This window comes from Jaculus jaculus, chromosome 3 (genome assembly GCF_020740685.1).
Source record: "Jaculus jaculus isolate mJacJac1 chromosome 3, mJacJac1.mat.Y.cur, whole genome shotgun sequence".
NCBI lineage: Eukaryota > Metazoa > Chordata > Mammalia > Rodentia > Dipodidae > Jaculus > Jaculus jaculus.
In genome coordinates, this window is record NC_059104.1 from 144,953,840 (window position 1) to 144,977,788 (window position 23,949).

A 23,949-nucleotide genomic window follows, 5' to 3' on the forward strand; every position below is an offset into this window, starting at 1 on the left:
ATACTATTGACTTAGAGGATAGAGTTTCAGCATATTTTTGGGGGGAGAAAGGAGAGGGATGCAAATAGACTATAACACTCTGGTACTTCAGATTGTAACTTTATGTGGAGATAGACTTTTAAAAATGTAATTTTTATCACATGGAATGATATGGGTGAGTCTTCTCTGATGTGATTGGCAGCCTTTCATGGAAAGAGAAGGACACAGATGCTAGATGACCATGTGGGGACACAGGGAGAAGGTGGCCATTTGCCTGCAAGTGGGCATTAGATAAGATTAAGCCTGCTGACTCCCTGGCCTTGGATTGCCAGCCTTCAGACAGGAGGAAATAAATGTCTGTGAATTGTCACTCTGTGGTACTATGATGTTATGTTATATGCTTTTTTCTTCCATTTTAAGCAATATGTCTTAAGATTTTTGTGTGTGTGAATGTGAATCTCACAAGTCTATGAGGTAAGTTACACTAGTGATCCCTAGATGAAAGCTGAACGTGCAGAGACTCAACAAAGGCTTACTGACTTTGTTTCTTAGTTAGTAAATTGAGCATCGACCACAGGCCTCTCCAACTGTGTATTGGTACTTTATTTAAGTAAATATTTTTATTTATTTATTTGCAAGGAGAGAGAGATGTAGAAATTAAGAAATGAGAGAGGGAATGAGCATGTGAGGGACTCTTGTCACTGCAAATGAACTCCAGACACGTAACACTTGGTGCCTCTGGCTTTACATGAGTACTGCAGAATTGAACTGGGTCATCAGGCTTTGCAAGCAAGTTCCTTTAACTGCTGATCCATCTTTCCAGCTCATGGTTTCTTTTCTTCTTGATACAAATATCTGACGAAACATCTTAAAGAAGGTTTATTTTGGCTGACAGTTCTCCATCTAGGCAGGGAAGGTGTGGCAGTAGGAGTGTAATGCAGCTGGTCACATTCAGTCTGCAGTCAGGAAGCAAACAAAGGTGAATGCTAGTGCTTAGCTCACTTTTTTCTTTTTATTCAGTCCTGGATCCTAGACTGGGATGGTGCCCCCCACATTCAAAGTGGGTCTTCCCAGTTTAGATAAGCGTCTTTGGAAGCACCCTCACAGACATGCTCAATGGTGAATCTCCTAGGTGAGTCTAACTCCATTCAAATTGACATTAAGTTTAATTATCATCAACTCCATGCCCGATGTTCTATCTATAAAACAAAATCCAACATCTTTGCCTTAGCTTTTAGAATTGTCATAATGAGTCACTTCCAGTCTCAGACAGTTTTTTCCTTGTATTAATCCCTCCAACAAATCAATGATTTTTTTCCCTTCCCTTTATTTTACTTTGCTTCTGTAATAAGAATAACTTATTCAAATCTTCTCATATGAATAGACACAGCCTGCAAGCCTTGTGACCTTAGACCTTTTTAGCTTGAAAACAAGTTCCATTGCCTCTGAAGAAGGTAGGTAACCCCTGGATCAATGAAGAACTTGCCTTATTAGACTTCTGTTTCATAAGAAGAGAGAAAACAGGCTCTAACGTGGTGTCCCAGCAGTGTTAACAAGTGAGGGCATGAAGCTTTCTAGTGCAGGGAATTGTGGAAAGAAAGAAAGCTCTAGGAGAAGCCACTAAGATTTGACCTTGGGTTTGGCTTGCCCCAGTAAGGTTAGTGTTTGTAAGAAAGGGGACTTCTGAGGACAGGAAACTTACTGCACTTCCTGTTTGGGAGTCAGTGAGGATGTGCCTCTCAAGCTCCTTTGACTGGCCCTGTAAAATAAGCTATCTAGTTTAAAATAGCTAGAGTTTCTTAAATTGCCCTAGATTCCCATGTGCCATAGATAGACCCCAGAAATAGCCATATATGCTCTATAAGGGGTGGCGGTTACATTTGAAAATAATTGCATTGGTGCCCATTTGGCCTTTTGGATGCCATTGTGATGAGGAGTAAGAAATGCCCTCTAGGAGAATGCTGAGGCCCTAGGCAGGTGGAGAAGGTGACACAGAGGACAACTTAGCCACTGTGGATGCTAGCATTTAGTCCTTGCTCAAATGTTATCAACAAGTGCATGGAAACTGAAGGATAATTAGATCAAGAATGTGTGAAGTAAATGCTATTTTCCTTGCCTAGTTGATTTGTGTGTGTGTGCCACACTAACAACAAGAAATGTGCTTCCCACTTGTCCTAGAAGACCTTTCTTACAATGCACTTTTTTGTAGATTAGTGAAAGTGCATTCTTACTTTCATGTTACTTTATTCAAAGCTAACATGTGCTTTCCTTAATTTTCTAGTAATTAGGTATAAAAATCAAGTGGTGCAGCTTTATAGTTTTAAAAATGCTTTTGATATTCTTTTTTTAAACATATTTCTTTTATGTTCTTAAAAATTTTATTCTCTTTATTTATTAGAGACAGACAGAGTGAGTGAGAGAGAGAATGGGCATACCAGGGCCTCTAGTCACTGCAAATTAACTCAAGACACATGCACCACCATGTGCATATGGCTTATGTGGGACCTGGAGAATTGAACCAGGGTCCTTAGGCTTCCCAGGCAAGCACCTTAACCACTAAGCCATCTTTCAAGCCCTGTTTTTGATATTATTAAACTATGAATCTTAACATCACTGTCTTACCAAATCACCAACACTGTCATGTGGCTGATATTGACCCTCTTTGCCTCTTCCACACAGACACATGCTTCTGGTTTTGGTATTATCTGACAATGCTCCTTTGGGTCTGTTAGGTTCTGTGAACTGCTCGTGCTAACAATGTTCTGTACAACTTAACTCACTGACAAGAACACAATGTTTGGACCTTTCAACCACTAGAACAAAATTTTTTAATTGACAAATGCAGAACTGTGGAGTGCATTTACATTGATCTTTTGCTAATGCAATTAGCAGTATATTTTGCATGTATAACTTAATAAATGTTTGAATCATAAGAAAAGGTGAATCCAAGACTGGGGTGAAGTTCAGGGGTAGAGCCCAAGCTTAGCATACATATAGACTTGGGTTTAATTCTTAGCACAAACAAACAACAGAGTTGGTGCATGCAAACATGGGTATGAACCTTTTTCCTTGGTTGAAGGGCCAGTTCAGCTTTCTGCCTTGTTTACTATGGTATAGTGTGATTTTTCCATTGATACCTTCTACATTACTCTGTGCATGTTTCCAACCAGGGTCTGGAAATGCTGTTAAGTTCCTTCTCTTTTGGACTTCCCTGATGGAGACACTTCTTCCCCTCACCCAAATTTAAAAATGTTTATTTATTTATTTGAGAAAGAGAGAAAGGAGGCAAATAATGATAGATAGATAGATGCATGTGCCACACTTTGTGGGTACTGGGGGATCTAATGTGGGTCTTTAGGTTTTATAGGCAAGTGCCTTAACCAATAAGCAATCTCTCCAGCCCTGGAAACTTTCTTTCCACATCTGCAGAAATAACTGATACCCTGAGGGTGAAACAACTTAGGGTCCCGGATGACCACATCAAGGACAGCATTGCTTTGGGTTCTGACTTGCAGTGAGAAATAGACTTTTGTTATGTAAGGCTCTCACAGGAGGCCACCAGCTGTCCTTTAATTAATTCCTCCTGCAGAGGGCTGGAGAAATTGACAATTAGAATAAGGGAGCTGGTGTGGTAAGGCTCTTGGGAAGAATTACTGGATATATAATACACTCCTAGGACAATGCATGCATCTCCTGCGATGCTCAGAGCATTGCATTATTAAAAAAATATAAACTAAACAAGGAAATAGACAATTCTTGCTGAGGCTACCCGTGTCACCTTCTCTTTCTTACAAAATGCTTTGCTTACTTATTATTCTCATCTGACCTTGGAAGGCTCTTATGAAGCATCCAAAAGCAGAAGGACATGATATGGAGTAATTAAATCAATTCAATGAATGGCAACAAAGAAACATATAACATAACCATTCTATTTAAATATTTATTCTTGTGTCAACATTTTGGTGTGACATTTTGTGTGAATGTGGGCCCTCTAATAAAAATTGTGCTTTGTTTTTCTTGCATAAACCACAGACATAATGCATTACCTATAATTTCTGGGCTTAGCTTCTTTAAAGGGAAATCAAAGCTTAAGCTATTTCCCACTCATTTGAAGCTCAGAATCCTTCTAGATATTATAATTTCCAACCAATAATTTATGGTTCTTTTTATCCCTATCCAGTTGGAAAGGAAAATTTAAGATTTATTGTCTTTGGAGTGATTTTCCTAGGTATTAAACTTAGTTTTCACATAAATTATGTCTTTTATTTGTATTTTAGTGATTTGGCTAACATTTAATAAGATTATAATAATTGGAAAGACAGATTTGCACACAAATAAAGCTCACATTTGGTGAAAACAAGTGTGTGAACACATTATCGGGGCTGTTCCTTGGTGCGGTCTGTGTGTCAGCCCAGCAGACAGAGACCACCACTTAGTCCAGAAGGCATTGCTCTCACTAAAAGTTCACGTGCAGGACTCTCTTCTCTGAGCAATCTTGGTAAATGGAAATGGGAATGATTTCAACCCCACGTCAAGGAGCAAAATCCAACATGGATAGACATCTTTACACAGTGGCAAAATCTGTTTTTATTTATAAAGTTTAAACCTTGACCAAAAGAAATTGAGTTCCTAAGCCCCAAACTGTCAAGCCACCATGTTTCCTCAAGGAAGCAGGACTTGGACTTCAGCCTTTGCTATCCAATCCACAATGGACAGTACTAGATGTCTAATGAAAACTTGCTTTCATCATTTCTCAGCTTTGTGGATAAGATTAAGCATACGAGGTATGTTGTTTTATCTTTGTTACAAGAGCTTTTCCACCTTGCTCATGGACTCATACACTTGGCCAAGCTATGTATGGTGTTGCTTGCTTATAATTTCAGTACTCAGCAGGCTGAGGCAGGAGGAGCTCCTGAATGTGATGCCAACCTGAGCTACATAGTAAGCTCCAGGTCAGCCTGGAGTGAGAGTCTATCTTGATACACACATTGCAACACACACGTGCATATAGCCACACTTGTTGAAACCTTGTGCACGGCTCCCTGGCTTTCTGCTCTGGGTCACATGACGCTTATCTGTTCCCAAAGCTGTCCTGGTAGATTCCTTTGCACAGTTAATCCACATAGTATGTCAATCCAACCACATAGTATGCCTATCCATCCACATAATATGACTACCCATCCATACAGTATGCCTATCAATCCACATACTATGCCTAGCTTCTTGCCCAATTCTTTAATGCATGCTCATCTCCATTTTCCTTCTAAGCTGTTTTCTTAAACTTTCTCTTCTGGATTCTCTGTTAAATTCTCCTTGTTGAATTTTGAGCCAAGGCCTTTAATTATTGCTTTTCTGTCAGGGATCTCATTTCCTCCTTGCTCCTCTCTATTCAGTCTACACAAAATAATGAATTTTCTCCTATATAGCTATAGCCAACTGGCTTCAAAATGGACTTTGATATCGATAATGAATTTTTCTTTTGACAGAGACAGGTTTGGTCAGCTGAGGGAGGTGTGGACATATGGAGAGAGGGAAGAAAGCACAGAGGGTAGGAGAGATAAAGAAACATTTATGTTGCTTTAAAGTTCTCAGTTCTAGTTACCCGTCCATCCATCCATTCATGAGATGTGGACACTGAGTGCTATTTGGGGTCCAGCCTGGTTAGAGGAACAAGGGGAAGGCTATTACAAGAGCTTCAACTTCTATTGTAAGACAAGGAGCCACTGAAATTATATGGGGCCATCTGAGTTGTTATGGGGGGCATAAGTACAGAAGGAAGCAGAGGAATCATTAAGGGGTCTCATAGGGATCTTTGCTTTCCTTCAGGGAGAAGATGAAGATGTGGTAGTTTAAACCAAAATAGTGGCAGTGGAGGGTGTGGAAAAAATAGATTTTATGTCTTCAGAGATGGATTGAAGGACTTAAGGTACCTGTGGGATGAGTGAATAAATAGACTACACAAGTGATTGGGGGAGTGGAGTTTCCTGAGATGAAGAAGACTGTTTGAAGATTGAGTTTGGGGCTGAAAATTGAAAGGCTTACTTTGTTCAGGGTAGGTTGGTGCTGCCTTCCTGACCTCTGTCAGTGGGAAAAGGGCAGTGGGATATGTGGAGTACATGAGTCTGGAGCATTCTTGGTTCTTCTCTTTTCTGAAACCACCTATCTACCTAGCAAGACATCTGCTTACAACAACATGATTGCATTTTTTTCCTCCCTTATAATAACAGCCAGATTCCTTCCAGTGATCATGGAGGCCCTGTGTGATCTGCTCTCCCTTTGTCTCCAGGTCTCTTGTGGGTCTCCCTAGCTTTCTGCTCTGGGTCACATGACCCTTATCTGTTCCTGAAGCTGTCCTGGTAGATTCCTTTGCACAGTTAATCCTCTGCTTGAATTCTCTTTTTCCCAGGCACCTGGAAAGCTCACCCCTTGCATCCTTTACAAGGAATGATTCCAACATTCCACTGGGCTTTTTATCACCATCCTACTCAAAATCATCATCCCACTCATTCTCACTCTTTTCCAAATCTCTTCTCTGCTGTTTGGTCTCCTTCTCTCCTTACCTTATATGTATTTTCCTCATTTTATTTACTATTCTTTTGCTTGAAAAACAGCTCCTAAAAGTAGAGATTTTGTGAAGATAACTCCTTTCTTCATCCCCAGTGCCTGACATGCACTCACCCCACAGTAAATGTTTGTTGAATGAGCAAGTACTTGGTTCTTCTCACAGTTGGTGTTTGCAAGATGCCTCAGTATCTTAGAATCTCCATGCTATACAATGTCCTCTTCCTTCTTATGGTATCCATGATGCTTTCTAGCTCTGATAGAGCTCTTGGTATATTTAGTGTCAATGTTACCTTGCCCTGGGCCTCTTCCAGAAGACGTCATGACTGAGGATGATCATGTATTTATCAGCCCACCACAGTGCATAAATCATTAGAACAAACTGTGGTCATTCACAGAATGAAATGATTTTTAAGCCAAATTAATTTCCCTCCCATTTTAAAGGTGAGACAAATTATTAAAAAGAGAAAGAAACAACTTAGTTGTACCTAAGTTTGCTTTGCAGACCAGAAACCCAATTTATCTTTTTATATTAATTTTATTTTATATTAATTGTAAAAGGTTATTCTCTTTTATACTCTTGCTCCAACTCCCATTACCCTAGAGGTCCTCCTCAGTGGGGTTAAGGAATCTACTGTAGAGTCATGAAGTTCTCAGTCAGTCCCTGTGGGGTTGTGGGGAACATGCCTGAGGATATTCCTACCCACTCTGCGGCTCTTACAATCTTTCTGCCCCTTCTTCCACAATGTTCCCTGAGCCATGGTGGGTGGGCCTATTGGCCGTCTAATTTAGTGTTAACTTCTCTGTAGCCTCTGAATTTCTGTTTGATAGGAATTGATTGATCATTCTGTTTGTCACCATCGACCTGAGGCTGGTTGTCAGGCTAGCAGTATGAGCAATGTTCATGTCATTACTTCCCCTGCAGTTTCTCCTGGGCCCTGGCAGATGAGGTAGCGGTGACACATACCATAGTCGGCAGTCAGTTATTTTTTTTGTCTTGTCAATGGATCTTGCTTCTCTTCCATTTTCTCTGTCATCAGCCTATTGTGTTGGCTTTTATCATATGCCCCAAGGTGTTAAAGGACATGAGCTATTTGGTAGCCCTGCTGGCCCCAATTTATTCTTAAAGGTAATTGTCTCAGAAAATCGTACCTAACCATCTGGCAAGTACTTTGCTAAGTTTGGGCAAAAAAAAAAAAAAAAAAAAGAAAAAAGAAAAAAAAAGAAAAAAAAAAGTCAATCACATGTTTATGTTAGGAACTATTCACAGGACTTTAAGTAGATGGACTCACTTAATTCCCACACACATTTTGGTTGTAGGTGTACAGCACCTCACTCAAGGGCGTAAGGCTAGTGAAAGGGCAGTCAGGCAGGGCACAGGAAGCCTGGCTCCACACCCGAGGCTGGGAAGCGCACCCTTGCAAGGACTCTACGTCACTGGTGTCATGGGGAAGTAGTGGGCCAGGAGGGAGGATGGGGACAGCCTTGACCCCATGCATCGCTTCCTCTCATACAGACCCAGCCTCACAAAAAAGCAGCCTCACTTAAGCAAGCTTGTCAGCTAAAGTGAGGGTGCTCAGGCAGGCTGTGTTATCAGACAAAGATTTTTTGTTTTCTTCTTTAGTTTGCTCTTTTACAGCTTTGTACGCACATAGCGTAATTTGATCATATAGATCCTCTGTTAGTATCTCTTGTCTCTCTCCTGCTCCCACTGAATCCCCTGCATTCCCCGCTACCACACACCAGTGGATACATCAGCAAAGAGCTTGATACCGCCTGCCTGAGCAACCATTAACTACCAATAGCTCCTTAGGGATGGGTGAGAACTCATGAAGCCCTGTCCCAGGTGATTGGCACTATCTTGTGCAGCCTTGGGGTTACCTTTGGTCATTTGGTTCTGACGTTCTGTTGCTCTACCACCTGTGCCCCTTGCATCATTTCCTGAATGCCAGCCGACTTGTTCCTTCTTGGTCCCATGTGTCCACATCCTAGCGTGGCCTGAGCATATGTTATGTATTTGCATGGTCCAGCCTGGATTCTTTCCTTGTTGGGTTCTGGCATGGCTGCCTTGACTCCTCTTCTCCCCCACACTTTGTTCTTGGTCCTGCAGGGTCGTGGTGGTATTAGTACTGAGGTGTAACCATATAGTCATCTACAGACATCTGACTACTCACTGTCTCTTCATCCTTGTGTGAACTGCTGCCAAATGAGAAGCATTAGCTTTGGTTCTTGCCTTTAAGCAGCTGCACATTTATTTATTAGAGAAATGAGACTGCATATAGGGAGCGGTTATTGGAAAAGGTGACTGTGTGTAATGAATGACTACATTGCACAGGAATGCTGTAAAGTGTGTGCGGTCAAAGAATGGACAGATCAGTGGCCTGGAGGCAACTGTTGCTGTGGGAAAGACCATCACCCCATGTTCCCTGCGAAGTGCAGAGAATGCAAGTCCTTCGGGAGATGAAGTGACTTGCTGGAGAGGATATAGAGCGAGCATGGGAAGTAGCAGGAGAGAGGACACTTAAAAGCAAAGAGTGACGGGGACAAAGACAACCAGGAGACAGAAAAAAGCCTGCTAGGAGAAAGACATGAGCCAAGCAATCTATTCCGGATCAACCAGGGGCTTAGAGGCCGTGAGGGGACCTGACATGCTGTTCAGGTGCCACCATTAGCTAAGCAAGTACCCCACCTTCTTCTGCTTACCCACCCTGAAAATGCCTGGAGCCAAACCATTCTCACAGAGTGATGGGGAGATGTTCCCAGGCAGGAAGACTACTAAGGTGCAAAGACCAGCACATCTGAGCCACTGGGTGAAGATTTTCACCAAGAAAAGCAATACAAGTCCTGTTACTGGCCTCATTGATTCCTTGAATTTGTTAGACAGGTTTTGATGTCTCAACAGAACCTCCCTTGAAGGCTCTTGTCCCCCACCCCCAGGTGCAGAGACGTCTTTCTCAGAATGAGATGAGCCTCTGGGGGCCTTCAAGCCTCACGGTCTTTGCAAGTTTCCTGACTGCATTTATGAACCTGCAGCTGCTCTGGGAAGACAAACCTTATTTTCCAAATATCTCGCAGTATTTCTTAATGAGCTGATTTGATAGGATGATGGTTATGGCTTTTCTGAAAGGCTGAGGATAATGCCAAAAGTGCTAGGATGGGAGTTCAGAGAAGTGATTTCTTGGCTCTAAACCACAGACCAGCTGGGTGACCTGAGGCAAATTACTTAACCTCTCTGGGCTTCAAACAATTCAAATGAGATTATCACTGAGGTTAATTTTGATCCAAAGATTTCATGAGTCTAAGAAGATAGCTTGTAAGAGGGAAAAGTGTGTACATTTTAGTGACATAGGCCAGAACTTTCCAGCTTCAAGTTGAGCTTTATTAGTTGTGTACCCCTGGGAAAGATATTTAATGGCTCTGAGACTCAGTTTTTCATATATAAAATATAATGAGTAAATAAAAGTGCTCGTAATGAAATGAAGTGCTTAGAACAATGCCAGGTACATTTACACATGTGCATTTGCTGCATGCTGGTTCTCTTCCATAGTTTTCTCTAACTCTAGGAAACCAACGAACCACACAGAGTATGTCTTTTGTCCTTCCCTTCTTTTCTTTCCTTCTTCTAAGCATATTTCCTGAGAATTCATGGGTATATAGGTCCAGAATTAGGCCCTGGGATGCTCTTGAGAATATAGTCTTGTCTGGGATGCCAAACTGGGGGCTTTTGTTAAAGGAGTCACTAGTCTAGCTGGTTTTGGGTAGAATTTCTGAGAAGCAGAGGGTGGGGTAATGTGGATTGTGCAAGGATGTGGTGATATGATCCTAGGGATGCTTTACTGAAGTCAGTGGCTTTGTAGGACAAGCATAGCCTGAACAGACTTGGCTGAAACTTGACCTTAATTTTCTTTTGAGTGTGTGTGTGTTTAGGCCAGTAAAATCTTAGGTGTCATCCCTCAGGTATCATCTACATTTAAAAAAACGTTTGCATATATATATATATATGTGTATATGGATATATATATATATATATATATATATATATATATATATAGAGAGAGAGAGAGAGAGAGAGAGAGAGAGAGAGAGAGAAAGCAGACAGAAAGAGAGTATTGGTACACAGGGGTTTCCTGCCACTGCTAACAAACTTCAGACACACAAACCACTTTGTGCATCTGGCTTTATATAGATACTAGGGAATGCACCCAGGTTGTCAGGCTTTGCAAGCAAATGCCTCTAACCACTGGATCATCTCTTTAGCCCATCCATGGTTTTGGAAACAGAATTTCTCACTGGCCTGGGGCTCACCAATGAAACTAGACTGGTTGGTCAGCAGTGCACATGACCACATCTTTTTTTATTTTGTTTTTATTTATTTATTTGACAGAGAAGGAGGGAGAGAGAAAGAGAGAGAGAGAGAGAGAGAGAGAGAGAGAGAGAGAGAGAGAGAGAGAGAGGATGGGTGCACTAGGGCCTCCAGCCACTGCAAACGAACTCCAGACATGTGTGCCCCCTTGTACATCTGGCTAATGTGGGTCCTGGGGAATTGAACCTGGGTCTGTTGGCTTTGAAGGCAAATGCCTTAACTGCTAAGCCATCTCTCCAGCCTCACACCTGGCATTTTTTTATATGTGCTGCCGAAGAAAGCACAAACACCTGGCATTTTTAAGTGGGTTATGAGGGTTGGATTCAAGTTGGTGTGGCAGACACTTGAATGACCGAGCTAGCAATCTTGCCAAAGCATGATCTTCTTTCTTAAAAGAAAATAGTTATTTTTGAGGACAAAGGGAGGGAGAGAAGGAGAGAGAGAGACAATAGGCACACCAGGACCTCTTGATGCTGTAAACAAACTCCAAATACATGCATCATGTTTATGCATCTGACATTATGTGGGGACTAGGGAATAGAACTCTGGGAAAGTAGGATTTGCAAGAAAGTACCTTTAACCACTGGACCATCTCCCCAGCCTGACATAACCTCCTTAAAACCCAGTTAAGTTGTGAGTGTTTCTGAGGGAGGCCTGTAGTATAGATGCTAACTAGTCTCCTTGCTGCATGAACCCAGTGGGACAACTCCCTGGGCTTCTAAAGCAGAGCATCACATTCATGGAACCATGGCTGGTTAGGAAAATGCCTGTCATCCCCACAGTGACAGTTTAGGGGGCTGCGGAAATGTCTTTCTGCCTTCAGCTTTGCCTCTGTCTGACCTTGAGCTCTTGGTGAACCCAAGGATGTTTGTCCTGACTACAGGTTGAAAGGCATCACAACAAACTTGTAACCCTACCCAAGCCGAGCCACAGAATCTGAGCTGCAGGCTGAGCCAGCCCTTTCACTGAATGTGACATCTGAGCTACTAGCAGCTACTGGCTCCCCGCTGAGGAGCAGTGACCTAAGGAAACAGGAGGGGGCACCTGGACTAAGCCGGGGAGTGTTTGCTTTCCTCCAGAGGCAGCCTAGGTCATCTGCCTGTCCTCAGGTTGGGTGCAGGGAGAGGTCCTTTGACCAGCCTAACTCCCTCCTTAGTGATTTACGCTCAAGGCATTGGGAGAGGTAGATAGGCCCTGTTTTCAGGGAGCAATATTAAGTAGAAAGGTTAGGGGGTTTCCCCCTACTAAAACGCTTTGTTAAGTGATTGGATGCTGAAAAGTTGATCGAAAGGGGATTAGACCACGATTTATTATCCTGAATCACACCCCTATGTTCACTTGTTGTTTTCAACTAGGAAATTTTATTTAGTATACAGGAGGCTTTTCTCTTTTTTCTTCTTCCTTCTGACCTCTTCCTCTTCCTTCTCTCAGTTACCTTCCTTTTCCTTGAGATCTGAGTTTTTCCTTCGGCACGGAGCGTATTTGCCCTGCTTGACCTTAGAGGTGATGGTGATGTTTGTGTTCCAGAGCAGAAGGGAGCCTGGAGGTGAAGAGGGGCCTGGCAGGCAAATCTGCAGGAGCTGGAAGCCACACAGCCTCAAATCCCCCTTTCAGCACAGAAGTCATGGGGCCTCAAGGTCTTCATTTCCGCCTTTCAGCATGAGGATTTACATTCTGAGAAGTGCAACCACCCTTTCCAGGGCAGTGGTTCTTGTTTTCCTCTGAAAACTCAAGATGCCAAAATTGATAGTTTCTCACAGCTTTCCTGACAGGTACAATTGTCACCAGGAACAGAATAAAGAGACAATGCAAAATAGCTCCTCTAAGCTGCCTTTAATTGGCTCTTCAAGTCGTTTTTCTGAGATGGATTAATCACACAGAGGCTCAGTGTGTCAGTACAGCTCCTGCTTTGCTCGATCATTTTCCAGGGTGAGGAGATATGTGGTGCCACTTTTGGTCCTTATGTAAAGTTCTGTTTTTAAATTTTACAGAGGCTGGCCAGTGGGACACACCCATCAAGGTTTTGTCACTCTAAATCCAATGGACAGGTGTGGTCTAATCCCAGGGGTAGGCTTAAGTGCATATTAATTTCTTTCTGCTTCTACAAAATGACAACCCCCCCCCAAACTGCCATTGTGTTGGCAGGAGGTTACGAGTATTATGTAAACTTTTGCCCGGAGCACTGCAGAGCTTCCTATTAAAATTCTATTTCCTACTTAATGGTGCTTCTGCTTGCGTATTGATCACTGGACTAGTGCCACTTCAATGCTGAAGGGGTCTCCCAGTGAACCTGGGACTGTCCTTCCCCAAAGTGCAGTAGTGAATTTGAAGGAACTCATTGAACGTGGCAGTTCCTTTATTTGTTGGTGTAAAGCTCAGTTAGTTATGGGGAGAAACCACAGAATCTCAGCCTCCATGAAGAATTTAAGGCTGAAATCAGATCAAATATCATGTGTACGAGTTCATCTTAAACACTTAATGGTATGCAAATTTCAACCCCTCTTCATGCAAATCACCGTAATGAGAATCAGTTTCAGCCAGCCAGAAAAGAGGATGCAATTTTTCTCTTTTTGCTTCCTCCTTTGGGAGCATAAGAGATGGACAGGCACGTGGATATTTTCCTGGGATTCCCGCACAAATGGCTGGGTGGCTCTTGGGTGGGGTAGGAGGAAGATGGAAAAGATGAGGGATAGAAGGGAGAGAAGTTGTGCTTGGTGGTCTGCTCATGGTTATGGCAAAAATAGTTTCACCTCCTATAGCTGAGACATTGTGGCAAGGAAAGTGGGGGACGGAGATGGGTTGAGGTTATTTGTTGGAGAATCATGGTGTGTATGTGTGTTTGTGTGTATGGGGCACATGTATGGGTGCAGGTGCATATGCATGTGTGTGTGTGTGTGTGTGTGTGTGTGTGTGTGTGTGTGGAGGGCAGGGGACAACCTTGCACGTTGTTCCTCAGGTGTCATTCACTTTCTAAGACAGGTCCTCTCCCTGTCCTGGAATTCACCAATTAAGCTAGATTGGCTCTTCAGAAATTCACCTGTTTCAGCCTTCCTAGAGATAAGAGTACAGTATTTTCTTTTTAAATATTTTCATTTATTTGTTTGGAGGTAGAGAAGGATAGAAGAGAAACAGAAAGAATGGACATGCCAGGACCTCCAGCCACTGCAACTAATTTCTGATGGCATATGCAATTTTGTGCATCTGAATTTTTGTGAGTACTGAGAAATTGAACCCAGGTTGTTAGCTTTGCAAGCAAACACCTTAACCACTGAGAAATCTCTTCACCTCTCAAAGCAATTCTTAACATGATCCTAGCTGCCTTCTTTGCAGAAATAGCCAAGATAAACCTAAAATTTATATGGAAATGAAAAGGGCTAGAAAGCCAAAGTATGCTGAAGAAGAAAATTGAACTAAAACATATTTTCAATTCTAAAACTCCCTAGGACAAAACTAAGCAAATATACACTGTTGAGGACTGACATGAAGACAGACAAACCATGCAGCTCAACAGAAAAGAAATGACAATACATTAAAAAAACATGCATAATTGTTCAGAGAATTCAATGAAGAAATAATAGTGCAAGAACAACTAGTCAGCCATATAAAAAATGAAGTTGGGTCCCTCCTCCTGTACCATGTACAAGTTAACGAATTTCCATGGGCTTGGATTAGGAGCTAGGCTATCAGCATGATATCCAAATACAACCACCCAAAGCAGATGATAGGCCAGATTCATCAAATTTGAAAATTCATGTTTCAGGGAATTTAGCCTAAACTGATGAATAATACATGCTTTCTTTAACCTGTAGACCCTAGATTTTTTTATTTTAATTTTTTAAAATTAATTATTTTTGTACTCAGTGAATACAGTCAAGTTGGTACCATTGTTAGGCTTGTCTATGTCCTATCCCCTCCCCATGGCCCCTCCTTGTTGAGGTATATGGGTCATGCATTGTGGAGTTAGCCCACAGTTATGGGTAGGAGGAATGTCTCAGTATCATGACCCAACATGTGGTTCTGACATTCTTTTGGCCTCCTCTTCTGCAAAATCTCCCTCAGCCATTTTGTATCTGCTTCAGTGATGAGGTGTAGGGAGCCTCTGTGTCTTTGGATATCTGATTTGGTAGGAGTTGATTGTTCTCTGTGTCATTCTCCTTCATGCTTGTGCTGGTACCGAGTTCACCAAGAAAACAGCACCCTTTCTTGTTTCGCCAGTTATTCTTAGTTTCAGCCTGGGGCCCTTTTGAGGTAATGATGGGGTGGTTCTCTCCTTAGGATCTTCATCTATCTGAAAAAGAGAAGCATATTCTCCAATGGAGAATCTGGTTAGCACCAAAAAAATGGGATAACCCTTATTTTTTCATAGAGAATTTAATAGGTGTAGGCCCTCTTGTAGCCCACGATTGGTGGTAACTTGATAATGGAGAGTGGGCTCATGTTTGGAGATGGTTCTGACTTGTTTCTCAGCTCCAGATATGGGTCACATTCCACTTAGTGGTTCAGTTAGCCAAATCCAGAGCAGTTGGTTCCCTACCATGGCTGTGTGCCACTATTGCCCTTGTGTGAGCATCACGACAGGTTATTTGCTGCTAAGTAGATTATACCATGAGTTGCTTGGACTGATATTGGTCATTTTTCCCCAGCCACCCACGTAGCACCTTCTTGCACTAGACACGCTGTCTGGGACTGACTCTCTTCCAGCTTCCAGCCGTGTCATTTCATTTTACGTGTCAGCCGTATGTGGTGTCTTCAGCAGTAGGGTCTTACCACTAACCTTTGGTGGATCATCAAGTACTCTGACAGAAGTCTGTCTTTCTTTTAGGAAACCTTGTAGGTCTCTCTGATCAAAAGTTCATTTTGGGTGGTAGACACTTGCTGGTACTGGGAGTTACAGGTCAGTGCCCACTAAGAGAAGGAAGGAAAAGATAACTAATATAAAAGAGAGAAGAGAGTACAATATTTTCTTTTTCTTTTTTTTTTTTAATTTAATTTATTAGTTTTCTTTTCAGTAAATACAGGCAGTTTGGTACCATTATTTAGGCTCATCTGTGATCTACCCCCTCCCATTAGACCCTCCTTGTTATTGAAAATGGGTCGTGCATTGTGGAGTTAGCCCCCAGTTATTAGTATGATAATGTCTCTGAAAATCATGACCCAACATGTAACTCTGACATTCTTTCCGCCCCCTCTTCCGCAAGATTTCCCTGAGCCATGTTGGGTTCATTTTTGGTCTGCTTCAGTGCTGAGGTGTTGGGGGCCTCTGAGGCTCTGGCTCTCTGATTTGGTAGGAGTTGATTTTTCTCTGCATTGATCTCCTTCCCCTTTGTGCTGGTATCCAGTTCACAGGAAAACATCACCCTTGCTTATTTCGCCAGTTGTCCTTAGTTTCAGTTGGGCCCCTTCTGAGGTATGTTGGGGCAGCTCTCTTCTTAGGATCTGCATCTATCTGGAAAAGAGAAGCAGATTCTCCATCGGAGAGTAAGTTAGCACCCAGAAAATTGAGATAACACTTACTTTTTTGATAGACAGTTTGATAGGTGTAGGCCCTCTTATACCCCGTGATTGATGGTAGCTTGATATTGTAGAGTGGGCTTGTGTTTGGGTATGGTTCTGACTTGTTTCCCAGCTCCAGCTAAGGGTCTAGTACCACTGAGTGGATCAGTTAGCCAAATCAAGAGCAATTGATTCCTTACCATGGCTGTGTACCACTATTGCACTTGTGTGGGTATCACATCCGGTTAATTGTTGCTACTTAGGTTAAACAATGTGTTGCTTGGACAGATCTTGGTCACTTCCCCCAGTCGCCTATGTAGCGCCTTCTGGCACTAGACACGCTGACTGTCTGGGGACTGACTCTCTCCTGGCTTCCAGCCATGTCATTCCATTTTACGTGTCAGCTGCATATGGAGTCTTCAGCAATAGGGTCTTACCACTGGCCTTTGGTGGGTCATCAATTACTCTGACAGAAGTCTGTCATTGTTTTGGGAAACCTTGTAGGTTTCTCTGATCAAAAGCTCATTGTGGATTGTAGGCCCAAGCTGGAAGTGGGGGTTACAGGTCAGTGTCCACTAAAAAATTGAGGAAAAAGATAACTAATATACAAGAGTTAGAGAGGAGAGAGATAGAGGGGAGAGGGGGAGAGGGAGGGAAGGAAGATGTAGGAGATTTAGGTCAGTCTTGATCCTACCCTCTCCAGTGTCTTGTGGTTCAGGTGTTTCCTGTAAGGGACTAGTGAAGGTTCAGTCATTTGGTCTGTCTTTTAGGAATATTTTCTTGATAGCAATCCTCTATTGGCCATCTAACAGTTCTTTGACACATGGGTGTTCTCAAATTGTCTGCTTCCTCTAGCTATCAAGGATGATCTCTACAGTGAGCCTTCCAGCAAGATAAGACATATCCAAAGTAGGGTAGTCACTGGAATGACATCCCACCCCTTTTGGCACATTCTGTTAAGTTACAAGCAGGTCCTGGCCACACTCATTAAGTATGTGTGTGGGTGGGGGCTGGGGGCAGTCAGATGGAGATGCAAATATCAGTAGGCAAGAATGTGAGGCTGGAAAGCTGTGGATGACATTGCTTATTATGCACCTCTCTCAATGGCCTGAGAGGGTTAAGCAATGTCAACTGTCAAGTCACCTTGAGAGGATAGCCTGTGTCATACTCACTAAGCTTCAGTCCTTTTTAACCTTTTAAATATCCTCAGTTGTTTGCAGTTGTTTTATAGCCCTATAAAATCATTTATGTCTTTTGTTAAGCTGTGTTGATAGAAAATAGATGATACATTTTGATGGCTTCCCTGAAGTTTCCTTGACTGAGTTTTATTACTTAAATTGGTCATTATTGTTCAGGCCTCAGGGTCATCATTCATTTGTGTGAGAAAGGACATGGGTTAGAGAAGGTAAGGTCTCCTGCCTGGATGAGGTGTGAAATACAGATTCATCAGGGAGGGGGAACTTGGCATTTTCCTTTGATATTGTCCCTTATGTAACAGCCAGGTGGCAAGCTGGCATTGGGGTTTTGGCTATTGACTACTATAAAGTCAGACCACTCAGCAAAAGCATTGGTCCTGAAGTTCCAGAAGGAAAATACAGAATCTTGGATATAGTGAGCATCCTAACAACTCCATTAAGAGTTGTTACTTTATTGTTTAATTGGTAAACAGAGACTTCTGTTGTAATGAACGTATTAGCTACATACCTGAAAAAAATGATAGAAGCAATTCGGGTTGATCCTCTGAATCTCAGAATGCATCCTTATTTCTCATATTCTATTTGTCTCCTGGTAAGCTGAGTAGAAATTCTCCTGATGAAGTACTGCATTATACACTTACAGTCACTTACGGCTGAGTGTGAATGAAGGAGGAGGAAAACCAATTTGCTGTACCCTCTATTGTATGTGAACTGGGAAGAAAGACAGTTCATATTTATCTGGGAAGAGAAGAAATCTTTACATGGACATTATATTAGCTACTTTTCTCATTGCTGTGCTTAAATACCTGACAAAAAGTATCTTAATAGAGGAAGGGCTTATTTTAGTCTAATATCAAGGAGTTTCAGCCTATTGTAGGCAGGATGGACATGGTGGGAGAAGTGCAAAGCAGCTGGTCACATTAGATCCACACTCAGAAAGTAGATAGCGGGGCTGGAGAGATGGCTCAGCTGTTAGGTGCTTGCTTGTGAAGCCAAAGGACCTCGGTTTGAGGCTCAGTTCCCCAGGGCTCACATAAGCCAGATGCACAAGTTTGCACATGCATCTGGAGTCCATTTGCAGCAGCTGGAGGCCCTGGTGTGCCCATTCTCTCTCTCTCTATCTGCCTCTTTCTCTCTCTGTCTGTTGGTTGCTCTCAAATAAATAAATAAAAAGTTTTTTAAAAATTAAAAAAGAAAGTAGGTAGTGGGCAGGAAGTGGAGCCTGGCTATATAACCTAAAGGGACCAAATTTCTTTTTAAAAATTATTGTATTTATTTGAAGCAGGTGAGAGAATCCCTGGTGGGGGGAAAGGATGGGTGTACCAGGGCCTCCAGCTGCTGCAAACATACTTCAGATGCATGTGCTCCTTTGTGCATCTGGCTTTACACGGGTACTGGGGAATCAAACCTGTGTCATTAGGTTTTGCCAGCCAGTGCCTTAACCACTTAGCCACCTCTCCAACCCCCAAACCCACTTTTTAAAAGAGGCTGCGTTTTCTAAAGCTTCCGCTGTCTTCCAAAATAGTAGCACCAGCTTGATACCAAGTGTTCAAACACGTGAGGCTGTGGAAGGTCATGTTGCATTCAAACACAACAGATAAAAATCTACATATGTGATCCTTCCCTGCTTATAGATTCTCACTGGATCTCATCCGACATTATGGAAAACTATTTTATTTGCCCTGAGTCACTTCTAGCTGCATTACGAATGCTCCATCACTTGTATATAAACCCTTCTGATATCGAATCCCCCAGGCTGTGTCATGTAGGTTTGCCTTTTACACACCCCTACTTCTACCTGGAATATCCGTCTATCCTTATTAGCCTAGGATTCCTATAAGATCTTGTGTATGGACCACACTCTTTGGGAAAATTTCCCCATTTCTCCAAGAAGTTGCTTTGTTCTTGGGACTCTCTTAAGGCAGAGGCCAAGATCAAATCGTACTAGAAGAAGCAACATGTCGATGGATCTGTCCCAACAGGATCAATGAGTACTAGGGGTCTGAATTTTTCAGCTTGACCTCTTAGGTACCACTGCAAGGCTTGAGGAATTTAATTGCCTATCACATATTTGGCACTTGTTATATGCCTGATGACGGGATGCACATTTTTAAAGTTCTCTTTGTATGTGAAACAGGGTTTTACATGGCCCAGGCTGGGTTTGGTTTTTCTGTGTAGTCAAGAATGACCTTGAACTCCTACTTCTACCTCCCAGGTTTATGTGCCTGTGCTACTGTGTCTGGTTAATGAGGTGCTAGGGATCAAACCAAGGGCTTTGTGCATGCTAAGCAAGCACTCTACCAACTGAGCTACATATTCATTCCCAGGATACACATTTAAAAAAAAATAGTTTTATTATTACTTACTTATTTGCAAGCAGTGGAGGAGGGCCTGTAGCCTCTGCAAACAAACTCCAGATGCGTGTACCACTTTGTGCATCTGGCTTTACATGAGTACTGGGGAATCACACTTGAGTCCTTAGGCTTTGCAGGCAAGTGCCTTAACTGCTGGCCCATCTCTCCAGCTCCTGGGACACATGTTTTAGAAGTGTTCATTTGTGTCTTTTGTATTTAAAACATTTTGTAGTACTATCTGTATTTTAGTGTTGAGAAACTGAGGCACAGATGATTTATGTAACATGTCAAAAGTTATGCAACTAGACCTGGAAAGGCTGGGATGTGATTAGTGCATGTATGTGGAGTGAATGACTGAATGGATGTGTCACAAGTTACAGCATGGCTTTGCCTTCACAGCCCCTCCCCAGAGAAACCATGCCCTTTCCTGATTGGTGTTGGTTTCTATAAATTTTGCTTGCAGTCTTGAAGCCTCCACTGAGGAAGAAGGAAGCATATGGACAGATAGACTTGTTGGCTGATATCTCTGTTCCTCTTCCATCCCACTCTGGGCAGGCTGGCCTGAAAGAGCCTTTGGTTCCAACTTGTTTGTGACTTGATACTTTATCTTGGGGGCTCAGAGGCCATGAGCCCCTGGACTGGATGAGCCACAAGATCTGATGGACATTCCACACCTGTCAGCACTACAGGCTTGGCTCCTGATGAGGCGAGGCTGGGAGGGTGGTTTGTCTTGGCTTTCTCTGAAGAGCTCTGTCAGGTGGTCATGACAGTGAACTCCTTCCTGAGTAGATGCTGAGTAGAGCTGGCACTTTGCCTCATAGGGCCAAGGATATGGTGACCTTTGAGCTTGCTGACAAGGCTGAGAACAAGGCGTCCAGAGATGGCACTTACCATTTTCACTGGGGCACTAGAACCCAATATATGTGCCTTATGGTATTCTGGGTGTTGTGAAGATAGAGGGCTCCACTAGCCTTTAAAAGACCAGGTTCCAGTGGTGCAGTGCCCATAATGACTAAATAATGTAACATATAATCACTTCTTTGGTATTCATGTTGAGATTTGGGAACATATGAAAAGGAGAATTTAATTCTGCTACTGGATAGAATGACATTAGGCAAGCTGCCAAAAGAAGAAGCTATGGGTTAGTGTGGAATAAAGTCAGTTCTACTCCTGCACAGTAGCTTCCATAGAGTCATGTAAAAATAGCAGTTGGCATGCATTAGGTGTTCCATGATCTCAGGTGCCATTATCAGCACCAATAACTAGACTTAGGAGAATGAATGAGTGACCTGAAGGTACAGAAAAGACAACAGGCTCAGTACTCTTTTTAGGACAAAGTATTATTCCTAAGGAATAAGTGCAGGGAAAGCATTAAAAAAAAAGACCAATGAAGAGTTGGGGAGAGTGAAAAGCCTAGAAGGTTGTGAGCTTAGAGTCAGGAAAGTTTGTCACAATTTTAGTTATACTACAAGCAGCTAAAACAATTATGTGCATTTGGTAAACTGTTTCCTCTTCCATGGATTTACTTCATAACTATAAATGTGAAAAATGAACTACATAGTGTCCAAGTGATCCTGTAATAATAGAAACACCTATTTTTATAGTAGCCTAGTCATATCGTGTTATAACTGATAAAAATCATCAAACGTATGTAGAAATAAAAAATGTGGGCTGGAGAGATGGCTCAGTGGTTAAGGCATTTGCTTGCAATGCCCAACCACCAAGGTTCAACTCCTTAGTACCCACGTAAAGCCAGATAAAAAGTGATGCATGTGTCTAAAGCTTGTTTGCAGTGGCTGGAGGCCCTGTGAATCCATTCTCTCTCTCTCTTTTCTTCATCTCTCCCTCTGCTTGCAAATAAATATTTTCTTTTACAAAAAATGTATCTCATGAAGAGAAAAAACTGTTAGTAGACAGCAACTCCAAGATGTTGGCATAAGTACACTAAGACTTTAAAGCATCTGCTTGAAACATATGTAGGAACTTAAAGAAGGCTGGTCAAATAAATACATAGATAAGCATAACAGCAGAGAAATGAAACATGTAAAAGAAGAGTCCAGTGAATGTTGTATAATTGAAAGTTAAAATATCTGAAAATTTTATAAATTACTTAGTAGAGATGAAAAACAACAAAGCTTGTGGGAAAAAGGCCTAGAAAATAGATAGAATTTTAGGAAGCAGTACATGCATATGTGTATATGTATGTACATTATAGTGCAAGATGAAAAGAAGAAAAAGCAGAGATAGGGCTGGAGAGACGACTCAAAGGTCAAAGGCACTTGCTTACAAAGCCTGATTGCCCAGGTTTATTTCTCCAGTACCCATGTAAAGCCAGATGCAAAAAGTGGTGCATCCATCTGGAATATGTTTGCAGGGCCATGAGGCTCTGGTGTGCCTATTTTCTCTCTCTCTTCTTCTCTCTGTCTTTCTTTGCTTCTCTCTCTCATACACACAAATAAATAAAGAATTAAAACATACAGAGAAAAAATATTTGAAAGGTTAAAAATATTCAAAATTTGGTAAAAATGCAAATTTATAGAATAGACTAAGTTAACTTACTAAATCTGCCAAAAGCCAAAGAGAAAGAAAAATTCCTGAAAGCAGCCAGGAAAAAAAAAATTGACAACATATATGGGTTATTAATGTATTTAACAGCTAACTTTTTTTTAAAAATAAAGCTTTATTTTTGCTTATTTATTTGAGAGAGAGAGGGAGAGGAAGAGAGAATGGGCACACCAGGGCCTCCAGACACTGCAAACAAACTCTAGACACATGCGGCCCCTTGTGCATCTGGCTTAGGTGGGTCCTGGAGAATGGAACCAGGGTCCTTTGGCTTTGCAGGCAAACGCTTTAACCACTAAGCCATCTCTCCAGCCCGACAGCTAACTTTTCTTTAAGAAGAGTAGTGGAAAGAGGTTGAGGATGTGACTCAGTGTAGAACACTTGCCTAACATGTGCAAGGCCCTAGGACCCACCCACACAGTGGAAATAAAACAACAGAGTGTCATCTTTATGATACTGACAGGGAAAAGGAAAAAAAAAAGCTGTCAATCCATACTCCCTGAATTTTATATTCTTAAAAAGTTATGGTAAAGTGAATACATTTTTCAATATATACTAATAGAGAGTATATGTTGCTAGTGGATTCTAATGTGAAAAATGTCGAAGGAACTTCTCAAACTGAAGAATAATGATTGCCAAGGGAAACTCAGATCTACAAGAAGGAATGACAAGCACTTGCCACTATGTGAGTCATTACTGTTTTAAGCAAAAGTAATATTTTATGTGGGTTTAAAACAAACAGATGAATATAGACAGGTACAGTACCAAAAGGACAGGCAGAGAAGGCACATGAAGCTACTTTACTGCATGGTTACTATGTTGCATGAGTAAACTCTAACAAGTCTGCCATAGAACAGGAACACATAATGTGATCCTCTGAGTAAGCATTAAAATATAGCATAAAGGAAGGGCTGAAAAGTCAGTAGCATCATTAAAATAGCAGTCTAAAAAAATCAAGTAACTCTAAAGAAGTTGGAAAAGGACGAGAGGAACTAAACTGGGATGTTTGTGAGAACTAGTAGCATAATGATACATCTATAACCAGCTCTACCAGTGATCACACTAAATGTAAATAAATGAGCCAGTGAAATTAAATGGTACAGGTTGTCAGATGGAGCATAAAAGACTCTATTTCTTGTGGAAGAAATGACTTTATGTCATTTATGTGTAAGATGTGGATTGCCTGAAAGTAAAGATGAAATGAAGCCTAGACAGATACACCAAAAGTTTAAAAACAAAACAAAACAAAAACAATAAAGTGGGGCAGCTCAGTTGATACAGGGCAAAATCAATTTTAAGAGAAAAGCATTATCAGTGACAAAGAAGGGCATTTCATTATGACATCAGACCTATTCATCAGGAGGATGTAGCAGTCATAAATGTGTATTTTCCTTATAACAGCGCTTGAAAATACATGAAGCTGAAGCTGACAGACTAAAAG